Source organism: Rousettus aegyptiacus, unplaced genomic scaffold (assembly GCF_014176215.1).
Source record: "Rousettus aegyptiacus isolate mRouAeg1 unplaced genomic scaffold, mRouAeg1.p scaffold_m13_p_11, whole genome shotgun sequence".
Classification (NCBI taxonomy): domain Eukaryota; kingdom Metazoa; phylum Chordata; class Mammalia; order Chiroptera; family Pteropodidae; genus Rousettus; species Rousettus aegyptiacus.
The window spans coordinates 72,822,520-72,845,825 of NW_023416286.1; the positions used below are offsets into that span (position 1 = coordinate 72,822,520).

The 23,306-nt window shown below is 39.9% G+C and overlaps 2 long non-coding RNA genes across 2 annotated transcripts in view; both read left to right on the plus strand.

Annotated features, from left to right (window-relative positions):
* LOC118609392 overlaps nucleotides 1-7,967 on the plus strand; it is a 53,872-nt gene extending 45,905 nt beyond the window's left edge. Inside the window, exons 2-3 of the long non-coding RNA XR_004953407.1 lie at nucleotides 1,057-1,126; nucleotides 6,726-7,967. This is a non-coding gene — a long non-coding RNA (uncharacterized LOC118609392). The remainder of the gene's footprint in view (nucleotides 1-1,056; nucleotides 1,127-6,725) is intronic.
* A 7,934-nt stretch (nucleotides 7,968-15,901) lies between these two features.
* The window catches only part of LOC107513081, a 100,946-nt gene continuing 93,541 nt past the window's right edge, over nucleotides 15,902-23,306 (plus strand). The window contains exon 1 of the long non-coding RNA XR_004953406.1: nucleotides 15,902-16,409. This is a non-coding gene — a long non-coding RNA (uncharacterized LOC107513081). The remainder of the gene's footprint in view (nucleotides 16,410-23,306) is intronic.

Here is a 23,306-nt window from a genome sequence, read left to right on the forward strand (position 1 = left end):
TGGGGAGATAAGATATTTATGAATGAATGAATGAAGAACAGACACAAATGGGAGTTTGAGGCAAGGACAGTGTCTCATGGTGCGTGATCAATTGAAAAATGGATTATGATGATAACAGCTATCTTTGGCATTTAAAAAAGAGAAAAATGTCCTTCCTCTTAAGGAATTATGGAAGCAGAGCTGTGTGTTTCAGGATGTAGGAGTTGGGTAGGCAGAGTAGATGGCAAGTGGCCAAGTGGCAAGTGGATATGAAATGAGCAATAACCAAGGTGAAAGAATGTACTACGTCCTAGGACATGGGGAGCAGAAGCCGCCCAGTGTGGTTGTAGCAATGTAGAGAATTTTGGAAGCAAAGTGGAGAAATGCTGAAATGGCGGGTTGAGCCCTGTTGTGGAAAACTTTGAATGGTGCTCTAAGGAGTTTGCTCTTTTTTCCCGAAGGCGTACATTTGATACTGTTGAGGTTTTTTTATGTCTACATAATTGGCCTTTCTTATTCTCTCAGCAAGATAGAATTTAATTTTCTAGGTACCAAAGCTTTCTCTGAAGCATTGCTGTAGAGTAGCAGAAGTAGTAGAGTGTATTGGGGGCAGGGATGCTCCCAAAGGAGCACGTGTACTCTTTTTGGCTGCCCAGTATTCATCAGTAGAACCTATGCATATGGTGCCCATGACTGGAGAATTCCTCAACTAAGAGACCAGCCAGTTCCCCCAATACCTACTCAGCATGCCTCCAGTTAGGGCACAGGCATGTGACCTAGGCCCCACCAAATAGAATTTGAATTAGAAGTTAAGGATGGTGTGAGATTCATTTCGGCTAGTGTAGTGGTAAGAGTATCCAGATTCTGGAGACCGTATGGCAGAGAGCCAAGGCAGCCTGGCATGCCCATGTTGCCAGTGTTGTTTGTGTGAGACTCGCTCTCTGTAACCAGTGGGCCAAGGGAATATTATTTGGGGAATTTTCTTGGCTACTTAGTCCCTAAGCCTGACAATGCTTCAAAAGATCGTGTGAGCTAACTAATCTCTTTTAATAATATATTTTTTTCTGTCTAAACTAGAATTGGTTTCAGATGACCAAAAGGAGACCTAACACGGCGAGCTGCTCATGGGCAAGAGGAGTCAGGCACTGTGAGTATCTTGCCATCACATAGGGAACAGCCATACTTTTTGCATCTTTTTTTGGACACCGTATGCCCTCTCTGTGCCCCTTCCTCTGACCTTCTGAACAATTTATAGATCTAGGCGCCTTGATCTATAAATCAGCCTAGGTGATTTATAGGCCTTTTGGTGCCTTGGGTCAGCTGTCTTGGCCACCTTTATGGCATGAGTGATCAGTATCCCCACATGTCCTACTGATTTCATGTTATTGATACCCATGATGCACTGCCTTAAACACATAGTATGTGGAGCCCAAAGTCTGAACTCAGGGTGTTTGACAGTTTGGAACTTCTAGTATGGTGAAAGTAATAGAGTGAGTGGACACGCAGGAAGGAAGGCATAAATGGAGAGAACGACAGAGTACCTGCAGTCATTTAGTGCCTGAAGCAGAGTGGAAAATGAGAAGGGTCTCATGAGTAAGGGTAGGAAGCATGTGCAAAGGGAGAAGAGAGGGCATTGGGTATCGACGGCAGGCTGCGGGGTGCCTCCTGCCCTCGCAGCCTCTTTGTTGTGGACACAGAGCTCATGTCCCCAGCTGGGTCCCAGCCCACCATGCCACCCTTGTGCCGAAGACTCAGGTAGCTTTCTCACTCCGTTGTCCTGGTAGAAGTCTTTGAGGGAAAGAGATGCCATCTGGTCTCACTCCGTTGTCCTGGTAGGAGTCTTTGAGGGAAAGAGATACCATCTGGCTACTTTTACCAAAACAAATCTACTTTTATTTTTACACCGAGAAATCTCAGTCAAGGGAGCCAAAGGACAGAGCCAGCGTCTGGGGTCTAAGGAGGTACTGTCACCTGGGCTTTGTGGTCTTTTGTGGGAATGGCTGGCTGGGAATGGCTGCTCTGAGAGGAAGCTCGCAGATGGAGTCTGAGGAATTGCCCCAAGCAGACTTCGGAAGGAAAATAATTAGAGAGAGCCCTGGAACCAGCCCACCAGCCAAAAGGCGAGGCTGGGAGAAGTTGGTAGCCTGCTGACTTTATTAAGGATCTGGAGGCAGAGAGGTGGACTTGGGGCATAGCACATGATACTGTGGAGCACTAACTCTTTTTAATTTTTTTCCAATAAGATATATTTTATAAAAAAACATATTTTTCTTGTGGCAAAATATGCATAAGATGCAATTTACCATTGCAACCATTTTTAGGTACACTCTTTAGTCAAATTAAGTACCTTCACATTATCGTGCAACTATCATCAGAACTATTTCTTTTCTGCCAGATGAAACTCTACATCCATTAAACCCTATTTCCCCATTCTCCCCTCCTCCTAGCCCCTGATAAGCATAGTTCTACTTTCCTGTCTCTATGAGATTGACTATTCTAGTTACCTCATACAAGGGGGATCATGCAGTATTTGTCTTTTTTGGGACTCACTTATTTAACTTAGCATAATGTCCTCAGGGTCCATCCATGTTGTAGCATGTGTCAAATTTCTTTCCTTTTTAATGCTGAATAATATTCCATTGTATGTATATATGGCATTTGTCTTTCCATTCCTCTTTTGATGGACATTTTGGTTATTTCCATCTTTTTATTTTGCTATTATAAATAGAAAAAATAATATTATATATTATAAACAGCGCTGCTATGAATGTGAGAGCGTAGATAACTGTTTGAGTCTCTACTTTCAACACATTTGGGTATATACCTACAAATGGAATTGCTGGATTATATGGTAATGGTATACACACACACACACACACACACACACACACACATAATTGTTTGAGGAACCATCGCAGTGTTCCCAAATAATATTTAAATAAAACTTATTAAGATAAATTTAAAACACAACAAAACAGAAAGAATTCTGCACACAATCACACAATCTTTGGTTTCAATAGTTGTTCAGGATGATTACATGGTGTGCACAGTGCGGATCATTTTATTAATCCAGCAGACATTGGGTAGTTGAGTATCACATGATGAATCAGACATTTCGCTGTCTGCCGAGGTAGCCCTGGGTGGTGGTGACGGCAATGTGCAGCTCTAATCCCCTGCTCTGGGAGCATGGCTGAATGACAGCCCCAGCTGCTGGCCCTCTGGGTCTACTATTGCATTTGTGCTGAGTTCACAACTTTGGTGGCCCATTACCACTATCGCGGGGGTAGTGCTGCTGGCTGTGAGATGCGGGACTCCTCCAATGGTGACTTTGACTTCAACGACTTTTCATCCACCTGGCTGGGTCTTTCTTAGAACTGCTCTGTGGTCTGAGGCTCTTTCTACCCAATTTTCCTTCCTCCCTCTCTCTTTTCACAGGAGTCAGACCTGCATTTCTCTCTGAAGTTTCTTCTCACCGTTCCCAGCTCCCTCTTTTTACTCCTTCATAGGTATTTATTTCCCCAGTAAATTTCTTACACATCCAGTCCTGTCCGTTTCTTGGTGGACCTAAGCCAACATATCTGGATTTTGAACTTTTAATAATAGATGTTAGCCTTTTTTTTTTTTTTTTTTTTTGCACATATCCTGGGAAGCCCGAGCTCATCAGCAAGATTTCTGCAAGTTCTCGAAAGTTTGTATTTTCATTTTTTCATTCTGGCTCTAGGCCTTAAGTCCCTGAACTCCTGCATTCAGTTCTGTCTCGTTTCCATTGCTCTTCTCTTCCCTCTACTTCATCTAAACTCTTACATGGAACTCAGCTTCTTTTCCTTGATTTGGTCCCAATCCATCTGTATTAGGCATTACTTAAATGGTGGGCCTTTTTCACATCTTAGTAATGCAAACAGTTTGAACTTAAAAAATGACTCATTCCTGCCTTAAATCTCCTTCCACTCCAGCCACCAGGAATCTGTCACTGGCCAAATTTTTCTGCAAAGGTAAACTTTTTTTCTTTTTTAATGTTGTTTGACTGCCTTTTCCCATTAACCCAACTTATTTTCCATTGCTCACTTCTATCTTCAAATGTATGCATACCTCTCATGCAGGCAACTTAGATTTTTCTTTCTTACCCTTTCTCCCTAATGAATCTTTGGGACTCACCGTTCCTGCCAAAACTTACCTATCAAGATATTTCCTAAGCAAAGACAATTTTCTATCTGAATGGGCTTCTGATATCAGTTATTAAAATATATGTTTTCAGCCCCACTATACATAGAGAGATACTTAGAGAGACAGATAGACAGACAGCTGATAAATGGATGATAGATAGATAGATGAAATAAAAAGTGCAGTAAACGCTATGATAGAAATGCCTACTGGGTCGTGTGAGCCACAAAGTAGGGAATGTTAGATTTGCACTGGAGGTGGGTGGATGGTATATACTAGAAGCAGGAATCCCTGCCTGGGATCTTACTTATTCCAGTTGACTGGGGCAATGGGGTGGGATGTAGAGGCGGGAAAGGAGTGGAAGTAGAAGTATTAAGGTACCCATATTAAAAAAAATCATTGTCATCTGGAACGATGATGCTTACGTAGTATTTATTATGTGCCAGAGGCTGTTCTAAGTATTTACCTCAATGAATCTGCACAATAGGCAGCTTTACTGGCCTCACTTCCCAGATGAGGAGAATGAGGCAGGAGTGAGTGACTAAGCAGCTCGTCAAGGTCATAGTGAGAGTAAGAGTTGGGATTTGGACTTTCTCTGGCTCCAGGCTGTGTGTGCTCCTCCCTACTCCTCTGCCCTGTAGCTCTAGGATCACTTGGCAGCTCTGGTAACTGCATGCGGGTGTCAGAGCGAAGGGACAGCCAGAGTTCATCATCTTAGAAACTGGCACACTAATCTTCATGTGACCGCACATGAAGAGATAGTAGCATCATTGCTAACGCTTACTCTAGTATAAAAGACAACATTGAATATTTATAGCAAGCCGATACCGTTTATTTAAGCAGATACGATAGATGACATGAGTGTTATTTATCTGTTGCAATGCCATGTACAGGGAAATGACAGGTATGCCTGAATTTAACTGTCATGCATCTTTCAATGCCCCCATCTCATACGGCTCATAACTGACTCAACCTTTTTCTTTCTGAATTGTAATGAAATGTCTTCACTACAGTGTGTCATCTTTACCTGCAATTAAAACAGAATAAGGATATATGAGTCAAACAGCTCATTTTTATTCATTCCCAGTTCTCATCTCTATGAGCTGTGAATAAAATAAAGAAAATGACAAGAGATGGTTGAAATATGGGTCTATAGATTGATTTCTGTGTCCTATTTCTAAAGCAAGTTAGAAAGTGTTCATATTAAAGTAGTTTTCCTTTCCAAAAATGTACGACTTTTTAGCAGATTGCAAGCCATTGACATACAAGTGCTTATAAGTGTAAAATTATTTTAAAAGTAAAAAATACTCTCAATTTGTAAATTTCCTGAGCTATTCCTTCAAAGCCTTATTTATTCTGCCTGAAAGCACTCAGCAAACCAAACGCAATAAAAAACAAACGTCCTAAATGCAAGCTGGAATCAGGACAACAGCTATTAGTCTGAGCTGTGTGCTATATTGACTCAATGCATAACATAAACGATTTGTATTCTTTATTTACAATCGCTTAAGTCTAATTGCTTTAGAAGCTAATGATAATTTTTGACTCTTGTAGAAAACCCAGGATAAAAGTTTCTGAGAATGTTAAAAGATATTCCCAGCCGGGGTCTGAGTGCCTTCGGGAGGCAGTCTCATCCTGGTGTGAACGTGTCTCCACGGTTCTTACCTTTATTATTTTTGGCCTTATTTTATACTCAGACCACAGCTATGGCTGCTCCTCTTTAATGAGTGAGGCCCTGTAAAATTGCACTGACTCTACTCAGTGGGCTTGATAATGGGACACAGAACCTTCTCGCAGAGGCTGAGACATGCAGCTGGCTCCCTGAGGCCTGGACTTTCTGTTCTAGCTTCCCCCACTTTGAGTCATACTCAGCATGTTTCAGGGAAACCACGAGTCCATGCACCGACATGAAGGTTTTATTGACTTCTTTCTCCAATCTGCCAGTTTGGCTTTGAATTTGGTGAACTATGGCTCAGAGATGACTGGTACCCTGCTGTGAAGAGCAGGTGCTGCTTCTGTTGGCTGACGAGTGCTCTCCTTGAAGTAAACGCCTCCAGCAGCCCCTGCGCCTCCTCTGACCCTCATTCAGTGCCCCGAGAGAGAGGAGACAGTAAGCCCTTATCTGGTACTGCCAGAGAAAACCAGTTCTCAGAGCCTCTGCTTTCCTGTCTGCCTAGTCCTCTATTGCAGCTCTTTGGGAAATTTCTATGGAAAATTTTGGTGAAGTGCTCTGGAGGCTTCTACAGGACAGAGCCTTGCGGGCTCTTATCCCATCATCATCCTCATCTTCATCATCTTCATTGTAAAGATCAAATATTCATCATAATTTTGGGTGGTTTTCTCTTAGATGGTAATTAGTCTAGATTCCTTCTGTCTAGGATTATAATCTATGGTAGACACTATAAATTGAGATATGGGCACAAACTTATAGGAATTATGGAAAGCTGAAACCAACTCGATATCAACCAGCATGGAGAGCTAATTTTAAAACTAGATTTGTGATTGACATATCAGAAGGAAATATGTAGGTGTCAGGAGGTATCTCAAGGAAAAGGAGGTAATTTGCCTTTCTCTTACTATTTCAGGGGAGAGTGACTGTGGAGCTCACCTCTGCTGAGTCTTGGTGGTTGAGTGGGGCAGGTGGGTGTACTGTGGTCTCCATGTGTTCAGCTTTAAGGAGAGGAGGAATGAGTTGGTCCAGTGAGCTTTGGCTGGCTGTATCTGAGATGGGTAAAAGGAGCAGCACCGTGGAAAGATTCCAGGTTCCAGCTTCAGGCCTCGACTTGAATTGTTACCTGTTACCAGCTCTGAGATCCGGGGCAAAACATACAACTGGAAATTCTTAACCTTATTTTATTCATCTGTACAATGAGAACGATAGCATCTGCTTTGCCTCGTGTAGTTACGATCTCTGGTATGCACCACGAAAAGTGATTACTGTTGTCCTGCTACGTGAGAAGGGACAAGGCAAGTAACAACATCTGGGGGACCTGCATGAAAAGTGTTGGAGGCTTGAATTTTACCACAAATATGCATTTTTTAAAAAATGGCATGGTCCTGGGTTAAATCTAGGTTTTTTTCTATAAGTAGATCTACAATTTAAAGAAGATGGAACTGTTTTATATTTTTAAATTTTCAAAACCTTGTTCTGAAATGAGTTAATGGCACTATTTCGGCCACAGGCAGAGAAATCCACCTTATTTCACACTAGCTTTCGAACAGCACCTGTGGAGGACCAGGACCTCTGCAGCCCTGGGTTAGCTTGAAGCCTTCGACACCCTATCTGTGCACATCATCTGCTATGCTGAACCACAGCTTCCCTTTGTAAGTTTCCACATGTTTCTGCTATAGCTGCAGGCTAGCCCGGCCGCAACAGAGAGCCCTGGGAGCAAAGGCTCGTCTTCTGGGCTGGGGAGAGAGCTGAGTTCTGTTACCACCCCAGGGCATTCAGAGCTGGCACACTGATTTGGACATGTCTTTGAAACAGATAACCAGATACCTTGTGAGGAGTGTGGGCAGAACAGATTAAAGCTGCATAATTTCTGATTCAGAAAACCCTTGGGCTAGATAATCTCAAACTCAAACTCCAAGATCCTCTTCCCTTCCTGTCTCTTTTCATCTCATGCACAAGGAAACAATGAGGAGTCTAGATGGAGAGTCATCAGGGAACCTGGATTCTAGTCTTAGCTCTGACCCTGTGGAATCTTGTATTCCCACTATCCACTCCAAGCTGATTTTTCCATCAGTAAATGACCAACGTGGACAGAGGTCTCTCTAGGTTGAAATGCCTGGACTTTAAACTCTAAGAGAACTGAAACCTCTCGCTTGGTGGCCACATGCCGAGGGCTTTGCTTTTTGTGTCTCCTGACTGCTTGAGAGCATGACCGTTTGCCACCCACCTTCTGTGAGCAGCAGAGAGTGCTGAGAGCTCATGCCCAGGAAGGAAGTGAGAGGAGTCAGAGCCTGTTGCAAACCCTTGGTTGCTTTGGGAGGGTGGGGAGGATGGGGCAGCAGAAGTACATTCGTTTCTATTTGCCTGATGGAAATTGAGACTGGGTTGCTGGGAGCCAGAGACCATCCAATAAACACTATTTCTGTGACAGGAGTTGGGGGCTCCACTCTGAAAACTTCACTGCTCTGCTTCAGTATTTTCGTATGAAACCTTTCAACGCTGAGTGCTTAGCTCAAGTTTGGCGCTATTCCTCAGCCGTTGGCCTTCCTGTGAGACTGCTTGGGCTGCCAAAAGTGGCTCATTGTGTTTTGGGGCAGTTGGGTTTAGCGAAACCTATGATGTCATTCTCACGCTTTCCTCCTCAAAGTCCACAATTGAATAACAAGTCTCATGGCCACGATGGGGCTGATGAAGCTGAAATAAAAGCTGGGTCAACACCTGGAAAATGAAGTACTGGATTGCGAGAAGTGTTATAAGAAAAATATCTCATCAATACGGCAGTTACACTGTCTACATATTCCAGATGAGACCTCCAGAATGGCTTGCTTTTTTGAATGTAGCTATATCTAAATACAATGAAATTCTGTAACCCTTAGTATTTTCTGCCTGGTGCCCACTGATATGCTCAATGGAAATAAAAATGCAAAGTATGGCCTGTAAAAATTTTTTCTTATGGTTTCTTAAAAATGACTGCCATCCATGGCACTTAGCATGTGAAGTGGCAGATGGAATTGCATATTCCCCATGGGAGTCAGGACGTGTGCAGAAATTTCTTTCTTACTCTGGTGCATTTCTAACTGAGACCTAGGAAGGATCATGGAACTTGATGCCTTTGCTCATCACTGCTCAAGACTAAATTCAGCCAAAATTGCTCCTGTTAGAGAAGTGAACTTCGTGGCTTCCTTTAATGAGGCAGGAAGGGGCAATTTCATTTTCTGCTTGAGTTCAATGCACCCTGCCTGAGGGCTGAAGGGTCTGGAGGCTGAGACGGTGACTGACTTGGATTTGGGAGGAGCTATGTCAGCAGATCTGGAGGCTCAGACTTAGCTTGGAAACAGATGCCATTAAAGTAGGACGGAATCCACTCTGAACAGGCTGTCACCACAGCTCACATGGCCACCATCTGCTGTAGTAATGTCTGCACACGACATGCTCCTTGCTTCTTCTGATTACCCTCCCATGTGAGTATCATGCCTGATTTGGGAGACTGTAAGCTATAAATAATGGCTTTTGCATCCCAGCTCAGACAAGAGCAGAATTCTCTACTCTAGGATTGGTCCCAGCAAAGGGGGGTCGCCCTCATCTGCCCTCTCCCATTCTCCTTTCCTCTTGCCATTTCTCTCCTCCAAATTTCTCAAGTCATCTGGAGGCCCCTGCCTTGCCAGCGGCATCTGATGGGCCAGCTCAGAGCAATGAGCATTTGCTTTCCGACGCAGAGAAATCTGCAGTTTAAAAGAGAGCCTCAGGAAGAGAGCAGTCTTGTTCCGGAAGGATGGACTTTTGAATGGTGGCTTAGCAAGTGCTCGGCTTGCTACTCCTGGGCCTGTGAAATACATTTGCGCAGGTGGCCTGCAGAGTGCTCATCCTTCCAATCAGACCGTCTAGGTCATTTACTACACATTCAGGGGTAGGGTTGTCACTGACACAGATTAACTTCTAATCCTGCCCTCAGAGGAGCAGCACCTAAGAACTGGGACTGTTAGCATTTAGCAGGTTGGCCTGGGGATAATTTCTTTAAATATTTGTAGTTTCATTTGGCCTTTATTTTTAGTACAGAGTTCAGATCTGGTACCAACTAGAGAGCATTGGGCGTCTTAGTCAGCTCGGATTGCTATAACAAAATCCTGCAGACTGGGTGGCTTAAACAATAGACATTCATTTCTTATACTTCTTGAAGTCCAAGATCAAGGTGCTGGCTGATTTGGTTACTAGTAAGGACTCAGTGCCTGGTTTGCAGATAGCTGCCTTCTTACTGTGTCCTCACATGGCAGAGAGAGAGAGAAAGAGAAGCTCTCTGGTCACTCTGGTCTCTTCTTATAAAGACACTCATCCTATCGTGTAGGAGCATGATCACGAGATTATCTAAACCCAATCTTCTCCCAAAAGCCCTCTTCCAAAGACCATTGCATTAAGGAATAGGGCTTTAACATATGGATTTGGGGGGAATAAAAACATACAGTTCACAATATTGGGCAACTCACTTTACTTCTCTGGATCTCTGTCTTTTCATCTGTGAAATGCAGGCGATGATAGGACCTACTAATAGGGTGGTTTTAGGAACTGAACAAGATGGTGTGTCAAGTGTTTGGTATAGTCACTGGTAGCTCTTTCACGTCTCCCAACTCAGGGATGTTTTTCAGTAGTGTGGCATGTCAGTACTACTATCGTAGAAGCATAAAAATTTAGAGCTGAAACGAACTATGAAAACGAGATGATCTCATCTAGCTCTGTAACTGAGGCTGAAAGTGTGCACCAATAAAAAGGAAAAAAAAAAAAGATTTGGAGAACTAATTCAACAACCTCCTTGAGCCTAAAGTACTAGTTGTTATTTTAGTTACAAAATCTGCCATTCCGGACTTCCTTTGATAAGGAATTTGTGCTTATGAAGTCAGTGTAATAATAATAATATTTGTCTCTCTGATGAAAGTTGAATACCTAAGAATTTGCATTTGCATCCAAAGAAGATCAAATATAATTTTCTTTGTGGAAAAGTAACACTAGTTCTTATAAGCAGAGGCAACGACTTGAATAAAATTATCACATGGTCCTTGTGATCATATATTAGCAAGATTCACCTTAAAAATAAAGCAGTTCAAAACTAATCAAAAACAGACTCACAAATATAGAGGATAATCTGGTGACGACCAGAGGGGAGGGGATTTGGGGGGCTGGGAGAATGAGGTGAAGGGTTAAAGAGATACAAATTAGTAGCTGATGGTCATGAGGATGGGCAGCATGGCATAGGGAATGCAGTCAGCATTACTGTAATGGCCAGGTGGAGAGCCAGAGGAGAGAAAGAGCAATCAAGGGGGTCATTTCATAAACTATATAAATGTCTAACCAATATTCTGTATACTTGAAACTAATAAAATAAAATTTACAAAAGTAAAGTTGTTCACATGCAATCAGCAGGAAGCTCAAGAACCTTGTTTGACTTTGCCAATATTACAAAGAATTAGAAAGAATATGATGGTCAGACATAGAGAGTGACAGGTAGAGAGTGACCGGCAGGTGAGTGCAGGAAAACAAGAGACAGAGAGGCCACTGTCTATTCCAATTCTCTATTGGTAAGGTAGAGGGCCCCCATCTTCCCTGACTTAATGCATTGACTTACTGACTCCTAGGGGCAGGTGTGTTTCTATTGGGGTGACAAATGGACCTAAAGTCATACACTAATCTGAATCTTCCAACTAGCTCTGAGGCCAAGCTCGCAAAGTGAACTTCTGCATTCAGGCTGTATTTCCACATTATATTTATAATCAGGGAGGCTAGGCTGGCCAGAGTGGCATGCATGAATACCCCAAATACTCCATGACTTGGTGTAAATGGATATGTTTGCATTCTTGTTTATCCTTCAATCTCTCATGAGCTCAGAGTCCTCAAGAGCTGCATTCATTTGTGTGTGAATGAAATATAGCTTGCAAAGGAGAGAACTTGGCCTCACCTGAGGAAGAACACCCTAAGGTAGTGTAACTTTGAGGGGTCATGTGGCCTCAAGCCTGGCAGCCCTCCTGGTGACACTTCTAACTTGACCTCATCTTCTTTCAGTGTTCTTCAGATGTAATCAGGGCAATTATTTATATACAGTATAATTGAACTACATTTTCTCCAGCTACATCAAAACTTAATTTGAACCTATTTTTCTCATTTTAGCTCTTGCTCTGCCTTCTCCTCCCAGGTCCTATTTTTCATTTCAAAGGCAGCTTATGAGTCAAGATTGAAACCATCTTGAGAAAGTTAAATGTGACTGACCTATCACCTGCTAGCCTAACTTGTGTGTGGGATATGTCTTGTTTTGGATGAAACAAAGTGCTTCATTACCCTATTTTCTAAGAAATTAACCATTTCTGTGTGTGTTTCCAAGAAGCAGTCAATTTAATAATAAAAATATTTGTCTTTATGTATTTTAAGAATATTTGTCTTAGTATTAATATTTTACTTTATTATCAATAAGGGGCAAGTTCTCTTATACCATCTGCAGTGTTTTTAGAAGCACGATTGCTCTAGTGGAAGACAGTGTCAGAAAGCACATAGCCCCATGGGGGGCACCTTGGAAGAAGGTCCATGTAAATTAAGTAAGGTAGAGTCATTGCTGTAACAAACAAATTTGAGTAAAGAACGAATAGTGGCTCAAACAGAACAGAAGTTTACTTCTTGCTTATGTTACATCCTAAATGGTGAAATCTTTGTTTGGAGGCTCCTATTGAGAGACCTGGGCCCTATCTAACACTGTCTCTGCCATACGCTCTGCGTCACTTCCATCAGGCCAGTGGGTTGGGAGAGAGCACCGATTACTGTTGTTGGAAGTTTTATAAGGCCGGACCCATGAGTGGTGCACATCCCTCACAATCCACCTGTTAGAGCTCAGTCTTGGGGCTACATCTAAGTACATCTAAGGGAGTTGGGAAGTGAGGTCTGACTGTGTGTCCAGGACAAAGGAAGGACGTGGTCGCTGGTCTCTGACACCTCGATACCAAAAAGCATAATGAACTCGGCAGCACCAGGGTACCCTGTGAAATGGTATGCACCAGTGTCGTGGCTTGGAAGTTCTGGCTGAAGTATTTTGTGGAGAAGAGTAGGGAGGAGGAGGTTTCTGAAAGAGAGAAGTGAAGGTGAGGTCAGGAGAGGGAGTTCCCGGATTGCTGTGGGCCCTCAGTCAATTCTTACAAGGTGTCATTAGAAGGAGCCACATTGATACACAGGGACACAGAGACATGGCCAAGGGTTGGGAAGGGCCAGAAGCTTGGAGCGAGGCACAGAACAGTTCTCCCTCAGGGCCTCCGAAGGAACCAACCCTGCTAACACCCTGATTCAGACTTCCAGCCTCAGAGCTGTGAGGGAAAAAAATTTCTGTTGTTATAAGCCAGTTTGTGATGCTTTGTTATGGTGGCCTTATAGGAAACTAACACTGAAGATAATGTTGAAATCAGGCTTTTCCTCCAACAGCTTTGCCAGTGTTACAGTTGCGCCTTGTGTCATGGAGATCTCAGAACTATCTTCTGGTGAGAAAATGACTTTGATATAATTTTACTCCCACTTGGAGCCAAGAGAAATATTCCGCCCTTCTCTTTCCTCCCTCCTTCTCTCTCCTGGCCTCTTAAAAGCTCATTCATTGGGAAAAGCATCACAATGATACCTATACTTCCTTTATGTGTTGACAGGGGCCTATGTTTTTCTCTTTCCTTTTCAAATGCTGGATTTTTTTTAGTGAACTCTTTCTTGTCAATACTGCAGCGCTTCAATCAAATAGCACTTGAAGTCTTTTCAAAGACCTACAAGATTTAAAAAGATTTCAGCCTGTTGGAATGGGGAATAATAGGTTTCACACACACTCTTCATTTCTATAAATTCCTTCTCTTCCTTGCTGACTGGAATGGTGAAGGAGGAAGGCCTGTACTCAGAAGAGGTGTGGGTGGCATGGTAGGACAGGGGGGCACAAAGGAGAGGATGAACCGGCGATTTGCTGATTATCCCAGAACAGTCTGTTGAATCTAGATCCTGTTGAAACCACCCCAGCAGTGCTACTGCTGCCTTTGATATTTAGAATTGAGGAGGTTGAGGTAAACCCAGTCCAATTAAGCGTGTGATACTTTAATCAAATAAAGATTAAGGGCAAGCAAAGACAAAAATAGTACCTTTACTGATTTCTGGGAGATAATTAAATCAGATATACTGCACAGGGAGAGAAAGGATATTATAGGTTTATAAAAGAGCAGACCTTAAATTCTGCAACATTAAGTTAATGCTCTGTATCAACAAAACAAATCCCCTTATCGCTTGGTAATATGGAGAATCAAGATAGTTAGTAACTATTAAGACAGATCACAAAAAGTGAAATATCCTTACTACTTCAGTGTAACAAACTACGCATACGTTAAATAATTAGATCAAATGCTCTTTTCACTTGCTGCGTAATGTACAGAATTTTTCAAAACAGAGGTGACTCATTTCTTTGCTGTTTGAGTTCTCACCAAACAACTTGTTGTCAATTTTAATTGTTATTCCACTAAGTGTATTAATAAAGTTTCAGAACATACCAATAGGTCTGGAAATATACATATATATTATATATAATGTATACATATATTTCAAGACACTGTGTGTGTATTTTATATATATATACATATAAAGATGAAATTTCCTAGGAACTCAGCAAATCAACTGGAAAGCTGAGGACAGGGCTTGGTAATAGTCATTACTTAAGGCCGTTATGGAGGACTGCGAATGTTTCCAGATCAGGAACAGTCATGTCGAGGAACCATAGCTGAGAAGTATGGGATTCCAACAGCTTCTTCGGTCCTATCATCTCTCATGCAAGACAAAGATCCTGGAAGACCAATTCCCTGGGCTTCCGGCTCTGCTGACAGCGTATGAAGGAAGGTGGTTTATTTTACATTCTTAAGGGAGGCAGGCATCTGAGTTTACCATTCCATCAAGACAGCACAATAGGAAAGAAGTAATTTTCCAAAAGAAAATTTACTTTCTCAAGAAAGGAGAAGTGGACACTAAGCTGCTGCCAAAAATACTAAATACACATGCACACAACCATCTAATGCAATAGTATGTATTTATGTATTTACATTTGATTTGTTATCTATATGCATTTGCATGTATACATAGATCTATTTTTAATGGTATCTTGCTTAAAGTGATATTGCTTAATTAATACTCCACAAAGTTTTCCAGATGTCATATAGATTTGGAAGGCCAAGAAACCCATCTTTGATCATTCTTTTCTGGAAATAATTTTCCCTAATTTGAATAATTTTTTCTTTAGGGTCTATCAGAGAAGGAATGAAGATAATGCATTGAATCAAAACACATTGTTCATTTATAGGGTGCTTCAGTAGTAACTTAGAGATGAATAGATTATTATATTGATAATTGTTGAAAAGTTGAATGGAAATGCAGAGGGGGTGGTTGAAATTATAATTGGAAAGAAAAAAGGGAATGAATATGAAATCTAGTCTAAGTCATGTTTAAGACTTGCTAAACTGCATCTTTTGTCTTGATTTTGTTAAAGAAGAAGGAGTTAGTAGTTACTCAGCTATAATTATGGATAAATATCTTGCTTAAATTCAATAGAGATAATTAAAATTTTATTTAATTAATAAGTGAGGTTATCACATTATTTTAAGTTCATATACAAATATTATTAAGAGGCCTAACTTTTTTTAGTGCTTGGTAGTAAAGTAAGTTATAGTAATTTAAAAACACTGTGACATCTGTGATCAAAACACCAGTTCTAAGTTATTACATTTTGAATCCTGATTTTTTTGTTAGTGCCTTGATCTATAATTACTGATATACATTATCTGCAACTAAGTGCTTTCAGTAGAAGAGAGTGGGCATTTTGAAGCTACTGGTACAGCTAAAGATTGTTTAATTGGATGGACCAAAAGAAACGTGCTTTTCTTCATATAATTAACTTCTTTTGAATTGAGATACAATTGACATATAACATATTAGTTTCAGTTATACAACATAATGATTTGATATTTGCATAAATAGTGAAATGATCATCACAGTAAGTCTAGTTAACATTCATCACCATACATAGTTACAAAAAATATAATTTTTCTTTTAATCCAATCTAGTTGTGTCTTTATTATTTTTTTACTATTCTGCCATGATGGTGTTCAATTGAGGTTGGTCCCTTTTTTCCCCCATAGCTCTCCAATGGTGGGTATTACTTGATTATCTCCAAGACTAACTACATATGGAAGAATTACAGGATGATTTACCCTGTAGACCAACTTTTGCTTTACTAAAATTAAGCTGTAGAACTTGTCAACCATTTAAAAACTAAAACAGGAAGTGAATGGTAATATATTTGGTCTCTGGTCTCCGAAGCGGAAAGTCAACAGATTCCTCATTACTAGAATTTTCTTAATAAGAAAATCTTTAGCCATGGCATTAACATATTTTGTGAAGCCTTGAAAGCAGCAATGCATTTATAGAAATGTGAGAATCTCAAACATAATTTTGAGCAAGGGCCCTTAAGGTAGGGATAGCAGTTCCATGGAACTGGGAGGAGGTGCGATGGAGAAACTGCTGGACGGAAGCAGATCATAAGAGATCATTAGAGAAAGATGAGGTGAGTTGCTGTGTTTTGGGGAGAGGTGGGTTGAGCTCCTTTCTCTGAGTTTCCTTCCATCATCCCTCTCCCTCAGTGCTCCCTCCCACTCCTCTCAAATCCTCTAGAAACCTTAGTCCATGGGGGTGGTTGCTATAGCGGGGCTTAAAGGCTTTTCTTCTATTCTTCTTACAGAGTCTCCCTGGAGTAGGCTAATATTATCACCATTTTACAGATGAAAGAACATATGTCATAGCCTGCAATTATAAAGAAAATGGCAAAGCAGAGATTAGAAAATTGTTCTGCGCTTAGTTAACTAAAAAAGATTCACCATATCCATATGATTAATCGCAGAGTAAGCGGTGTGAAGGTTCAGAAATATTTGGACAATTTCAGAAGGAAAATTGCAGATTCCCCCTCTTCACCCCCAGATGTTTTTCCTAAAAAAAAAAAAAAAATTAGTGCAAAACTTCCCAATGATCTCAGAAAATAAGAAAGAAAAAAATTGTTCCCCCCCAAAAAAAAATTATTTTATTTTAATATAGGTTTTCATACCTCAACTCAGAGAATGAAAAATTGGGTACTGTCTTGAAACCCAGCATACTTACTGGAAAGAGCTACCTGGAGTCATGTTTCTGCAAAAAGGTGCAGAAGAAGGTGTGGCCACCAGCAGATAAGAAGGCTGCCTTGCAGTGTTCATGTGTAATCAACAGTGTATGATGGCTTCTCTCACTCCCTTAAGTTGGTGAGGCCAAAATTTGGGTTGGCTGCCTGGCAGTGCCCTGGTCAAGTATCCTTGAGGACACATGTTTTCAGGCTTCTTGGGATCATTCTTCCTCTCTGACTGTTTCTTTTGCCTGTCACTTGTCGAAATCTAGGGCAAGTAAAAGCAGAAGGTAATTTTGTAATATTAGACTTCCATGAGGAAGGACTACAATAAAAACAGAAGAATATTGCAATATGCACTTAATGTAGCATACCAAATCAATGATTGATTTATTTCTATTTTAACTCCATTTAACTCTTATGTGAGCTTCATCGAGTCACAAATTTCCAAGCTTCAGTGACCTTATTTATCTGTACAATAGAGCTCATCTTTCTGGTTTTGACAAGATGTTTTGAGGAATGACTGAGTTAAGATAGGTAAAGGTGCCATACACTGTAGAAGTTGGGTCTATATTGAATACTTTGGTCTACCTTGTGTTTATAACCTAGGTCTTTCAGACAAGATCTGAATTCTACCTTCTGGAGTTACATGGTAGAGTTATCTATCTAAATAACAATGTAGAAATGTGTAGAAAGAGCACTTCAGCATTCAGAACACAGGTCCGTGATTTTCATAGCTGGTCATTTACTTCAATCTCTCCCAGTTTGTATGATTTCCACAAAATCACTCAAAAGTGGTATCTCATGTTCTCTATTTGTAAAAGCATCATTTACCCACCTAGAGCTTAATAAATTGAAAGCTTTAGTGCTTAGAAAATAATCAAGTGTTAAGAGAAGCACAAAATGTACTATCATTTTCCGAAGGTTAATAGGCTTTTTCTGTTTCTGTTTTCTCCTACATGGCATTACCATTTAACATGAGGCTTCTGCTTCAGATAAAGCAGAGATTGGAATGTCACACAAGCATGATCAATTAGATGGTGCAGAATAGAAATATTTTCTACCTGACCTTAATCCACAGGGTAAGAATGACTGAATAGAAAAGAGGGAGTAGAGAGACTCAAAGGCAGAGGAAATCATCAGAGTATAGTTTCAACAGACACAAAGCAGTATAAATGTTCACTTGTGACAGAAAGGACATCCTCATGATACATGCTTATTATGATGTAGACAGATTTACTTATTGGTTCAATTCTTTTTTTTTTTATTTTAATTAAATTTTGGGGGTAACATTGGTAACATTGGTTAATACAATTATATAATTTTCAGGTGTACATTATCATTTGACATCTGTATATTCTATTGTGTGTTTACCACCCAAAGACCACTTTCCTTCAGCTACTATACATTTGATCCCCTTTACCTATTTCCCCCTCCCCCTAAATCCTATATTTGACCCCCTTTTTCCCTGTCTACCTCCTGTCTCTTCCCCACACCACTAGTAACCACTAGCGTATAGTCCATCTCCCTGAGTCTCTGTTTGTCCTGCTCATTCTAGGTTTATATCCCACATATAAGTGATACCATGTGATTTTCAACTTTTTCTGTCTGGCTTATTTCACTTAGCATGATTATCTTGAGGTCCATCCATGTTGTCCCAAATGGCAGTATTTCATCTCTTGTTATGGCTGAGTTTATTTGTTCAATTCTGAGTGACTACTAAATGAATACAAACACCTTTACCGAAAGATCTATGGTAGAACAGGAAACGGATAAGTTTTTCAAAAAACTTATATTTTGTATCAGTTAACTTGCTTAACAAAAATGACAAGGAGAAGCTAGATGTAAGATACATGCAGGCTGGAAGATGTTCAATGCAGAACACAGTAAGAGATGTGACTAACATGATAGCTTTCTTTCTCTATTTAAAGGCTTGTCATTGTAAGAAGGATTAGACATATTTTGGTGAGAATGACAGAGAGGAGGGGTGTAAGAACTTGGCTTTGACTTAGTGTAAGAAAGGGCCTCCCAATAGTTGAAACTCAACAACTTGCCCAGCTCCCCATTGCTAAATCAGTGGATAACCACGGTTGTAGACAGATTCTTGCACTGAACAAGATGAACTCAATCACCACTGAATATGCCTACTCTGGAGCTTTTAATTATGTTGGGGAGATCTAATGTGGCTTTGAAGCTTCTTCAGGAGAAGAATTGAGTGAACTTTGGAGCTGTGTAGGCCTTGATATAAGTAGTCCTTCTTAGCAACGTGCTGGTACACTGTAGGCTTGGGAATGGTTGCTGGTCCGTGTCGATTATGGACAGTTGGTGTTAGCTAACGAATTTATTGAATTAGTCACCCCTAGTAAAATGATATGAAGTGTACCTCCCTGGATTATTAATTGATATCTGTTATATTTACTCTTTCAGTTTTACATTTATTTTTCTTTTCCATTCAAGCATAATTTAATGTGAAAGCATCGTGGTTGAGAATCTGCTTCCCAAAATAAGCCACCATTTTTTTTCTAGACTCCATTTGGTTGTTTCTATTTGTGTGATTCAGTTGTGAGACATCAATTTATCATAGCTGAGGAAAGCTATGGGAACGATGAAGGACTAGGAAAATGAAATGCTAACATATATCCTGGCAAAGTAAGTTTGAGAATAACAATTATATTTGTATACATGCTACTTTTCCTAACACACCTGCTCAAATACCTATATGTTGACCAACTTATATACGACCACTGTGGTCTTCTAGTTTATGAAAGCCAATGCAGACGATATTTTCTATTGAGACATGGGCATGAGTTTCAAGATGGTCACATAGTGGATACTCTATATTTAACAATATTCATTGGATTAAATCGAATACAATGTTAGATTCAATATAAGTATCATGCAGATAGTGAAGATCATTACACTTTAAAATGTGTTTCCAAGGAACACTATTGCATCTTCATTTGAGAACATCTTTTAAATTGGATAGCTAATTATCTGTTTAGAATAAAAGTAGAGGAATAATTCTGAGTACTTCATAAGGACTCATACAGTTCTTGATTTCACTTGTGTGCTTTGTGTGTGTATAAACAAATCACTAAATCCACAGCTCAAGGGTAAAATAGCACATGCATAAAAGGTGACTAGATAGCAAGAATTTTCTCATTTGAAAGCTTGATTTTCCTAAAATTACAAAATATATGATAGTCCTAGTTCTGCACTATCCAATTTCCTGATTAAAAAAAATTATCACATACATTCTTGAGAGTGTCCAACAGGTATTGCAAACTTATTCTAGTTCCTGAAAGAAATTGATTTCTGGGGAAGAAGTGATAGAATAAAAAAAACAATTTATCTTTAAAAAGTAACTGCATAGAGGGCATGTTGTTCCAGAACAAATAGTGCCAATGGTAGTTAATAATTTCAAGCTGGAATATAATTATAATCATACTGTTGGAGAAACTTTCTGTTCTTTTCCTGGCTGATAAGTACTGTAGTAGACATTCGGCGGTCTACCTTTCCAGTATCTATTATCCTCCATCTCTGGCTATCTTTATTCTCAGCCAGGAAAGTTAGGGGCCATTGAACCTACTTATACCTCCATGTATATAATCAGATAATTCTAATTGGCTTAGTCTAACAGGCATATTCCTAGTCTCCCTGACTTCATGAGAAGAACATGTAACACAATCAGGACAATGAGAATGTGAATTCCAGAGAAGGCTTCTTTTCCTCTGGATGGCGTGATAAGGAAATGTGACGGCTGACGCTGCTGCAGCCATTTTGCTAGTAGGAAGAAGAGCCCAGATGAAGCAGACTGGCTCTGTGTTCTTTAGAATGAAGACAATAATAGTGCCTTCTTCCAGGTTCATTGTGAAATTAAATTGTTCAACATGTGAGATGCTTAGGATAGTAGGTACTCAATAAATAATATATTTTTTATTACTACATATAGTGTATTTCTTCTACTTTAACAACAACAACAAAAAAGTATCATTTTCCCTCCCTAAACCTGCTATAATAATTTTGGGGATCTGGGCTGTTTGGTTAATTGTATTTACTTCTTATATATTTTTGTCTCCTCTTGGCTCTACACTTCAGTGATCTCTACAAAATCATCATTGATTTTTAGACTTTCTACAGAATTGATTTTGCCAGCATTACACTAACCATGTCAGCATTTAAATAACAAAACCTTAAGGACCGATCTTTAAGAGCCATTTCTGGACTTCAAATACCTCCAGAATACCTGATTCTTCCTCTTGAGCCCACAGCTCTGTCTGGGAATAGTTTTGCAGAGAAGGAAGAGTTGAGTGTGAGAAGAAAGAAGAGTGAGAAGGAATAGTTGCGACTCTGTTTCTTAGTAGTGCCCACAGATTGGATATTTTCAGATGGTTACTAACGTGGGGACATCTGCTACGCTCGGTCTGAGTCTGAGCTGATACAGATATGCACATGCCTGTGTCTCAGAGGTCAACACCTGCACACACAGGTACTTCTGTGCTGTGCTCGTTGTCCTAGTAACATTTCTTCCGTTAACATCCACATTTATTTGCTTATTATTTTAAAGATAACAAAAGCAGAGACAGAGAATAATGGTTAGAATCAATTCTAGAAGATACAAATAATAGATTTTTCTTTGAAAATCAGCTATTTCATGTTAGTAAAAAAATATGTCAAGTTCTTGGTTAAATTTGACAGAACAAAGACATCTGATATTGACAGATATTCTTGTAATACTTTGGGAGCGATAGATGAGAACCATGCGAAAATATGTACATTTAGGATGAGAAGGATCTAAAACATCGCTTACTTGTTGCTAGAGGAGTGGGATGGCAGAGTAAGACTTGAAAGGGAACTTCCATTTTTTAAAAAATCTATGTACATCTATATCGTTTAAATGTTATGTATCATAAATTTATGTATTACTTGTATACTTTTAAGAAATTAATTTAAAAATTAATTTGAGTCACCTGGTGATTCAGGTGAATTCAGACTCCATTAAACTTAAATATTAGGTACACAGCTAACTCTTTATTTCTGTCTGGACATTACATAAGTTGATGTTTCTTAAAGGCCACTTTGCCTATCTCTTTTTTGAGACCTTCCACCCGCCCACACCCAATTTTCAATACAGTGGCTATTTGGGCTGTATTTCTATCTGCAGAGAATATTTTGCCTGAAGATTTGTTCTGAGGTAAAACATCATGTGGGATCTCTCGAATATTTATGACTCTTGGCTTTCACCACTTCCTGTTGAATGAGAATCATTTGCCTTATGAATGGAATTTTGCAGTAACCTCACACTCATGGAGATTAGAACTTTCTGCTGCAGTTGTATCTAGCAGCTTATGAAAAGTAGGAATTTCAAGCCAGTTGGGCCTTTGGGATTATTCAGCCCAACTCGGTTTGTATATGGGGAGGAGTTGGCCCAGGATGCTCGGAGGGATTGTCAAGATCCCTGCATTACTGTTAAAGGCAGGAAGGGGACTTGAAGCCAGTTCTTCTGGCTCATTCTGCTTCCTGACACATGATATGCTGAGGAGTCACCCAGAAGTCAGCCTGCTGACTTCTTTTGCATTCTGGCTGCTGGAAACAAATCTAAACCATGTGGGACTTGGGGAATTCAGACGATAGGAAATGAAGTTAGTGGAGTAGAATGTGGTATAAATAACAATAAAATTCAGGTTTAAATTGAGTAATACATCTATGTAGCAGTTTGACAATATAATTTTTTCACTTATAAAAATAATAAATGCTCAATTTGGTAAGTTTTTGAATGCATAAAGAAGAAAATTAAAATTATTCTTAATTGTATTGTCAAGAAATGACAAGATTCATATTTTGGAATTATACACATATATATAATTAAATCAGGTTATATTGCATACCTAATTTTTATCCTGTTTTATTTTTATTTAATATTACATGGTGAGTATTTCTCATGTCATTGTGCTGCAAAAATATGATTTTTAAATGGCTAAATAATATTCTCAGGTCGTTCTTTTTTACTTTTATTGCTTTAGTGATGAACCGTTAGAACTGGATGATGTGGACTGGATCCTGACATAGAATTAAGAGAAAAGGGAGTGCTAAGGCTTGGTACTATGATCTGATGATGGCATGGAATGAACAGCGACAACAGCTGATGAGAGCTGTCAGTCTTCCGTAGGCAGCAGCGTGAGGTCATTTAGAGGCAGGTGACGGAAAGTCGATTCAAAAACGTACACTTAAGACAATGTAATAGTTTCTTATTTTGCCCTCTCCAGCAGCGTAACCTTATAAAACAAAGCGATTTTTAGGCCACAGACTGGT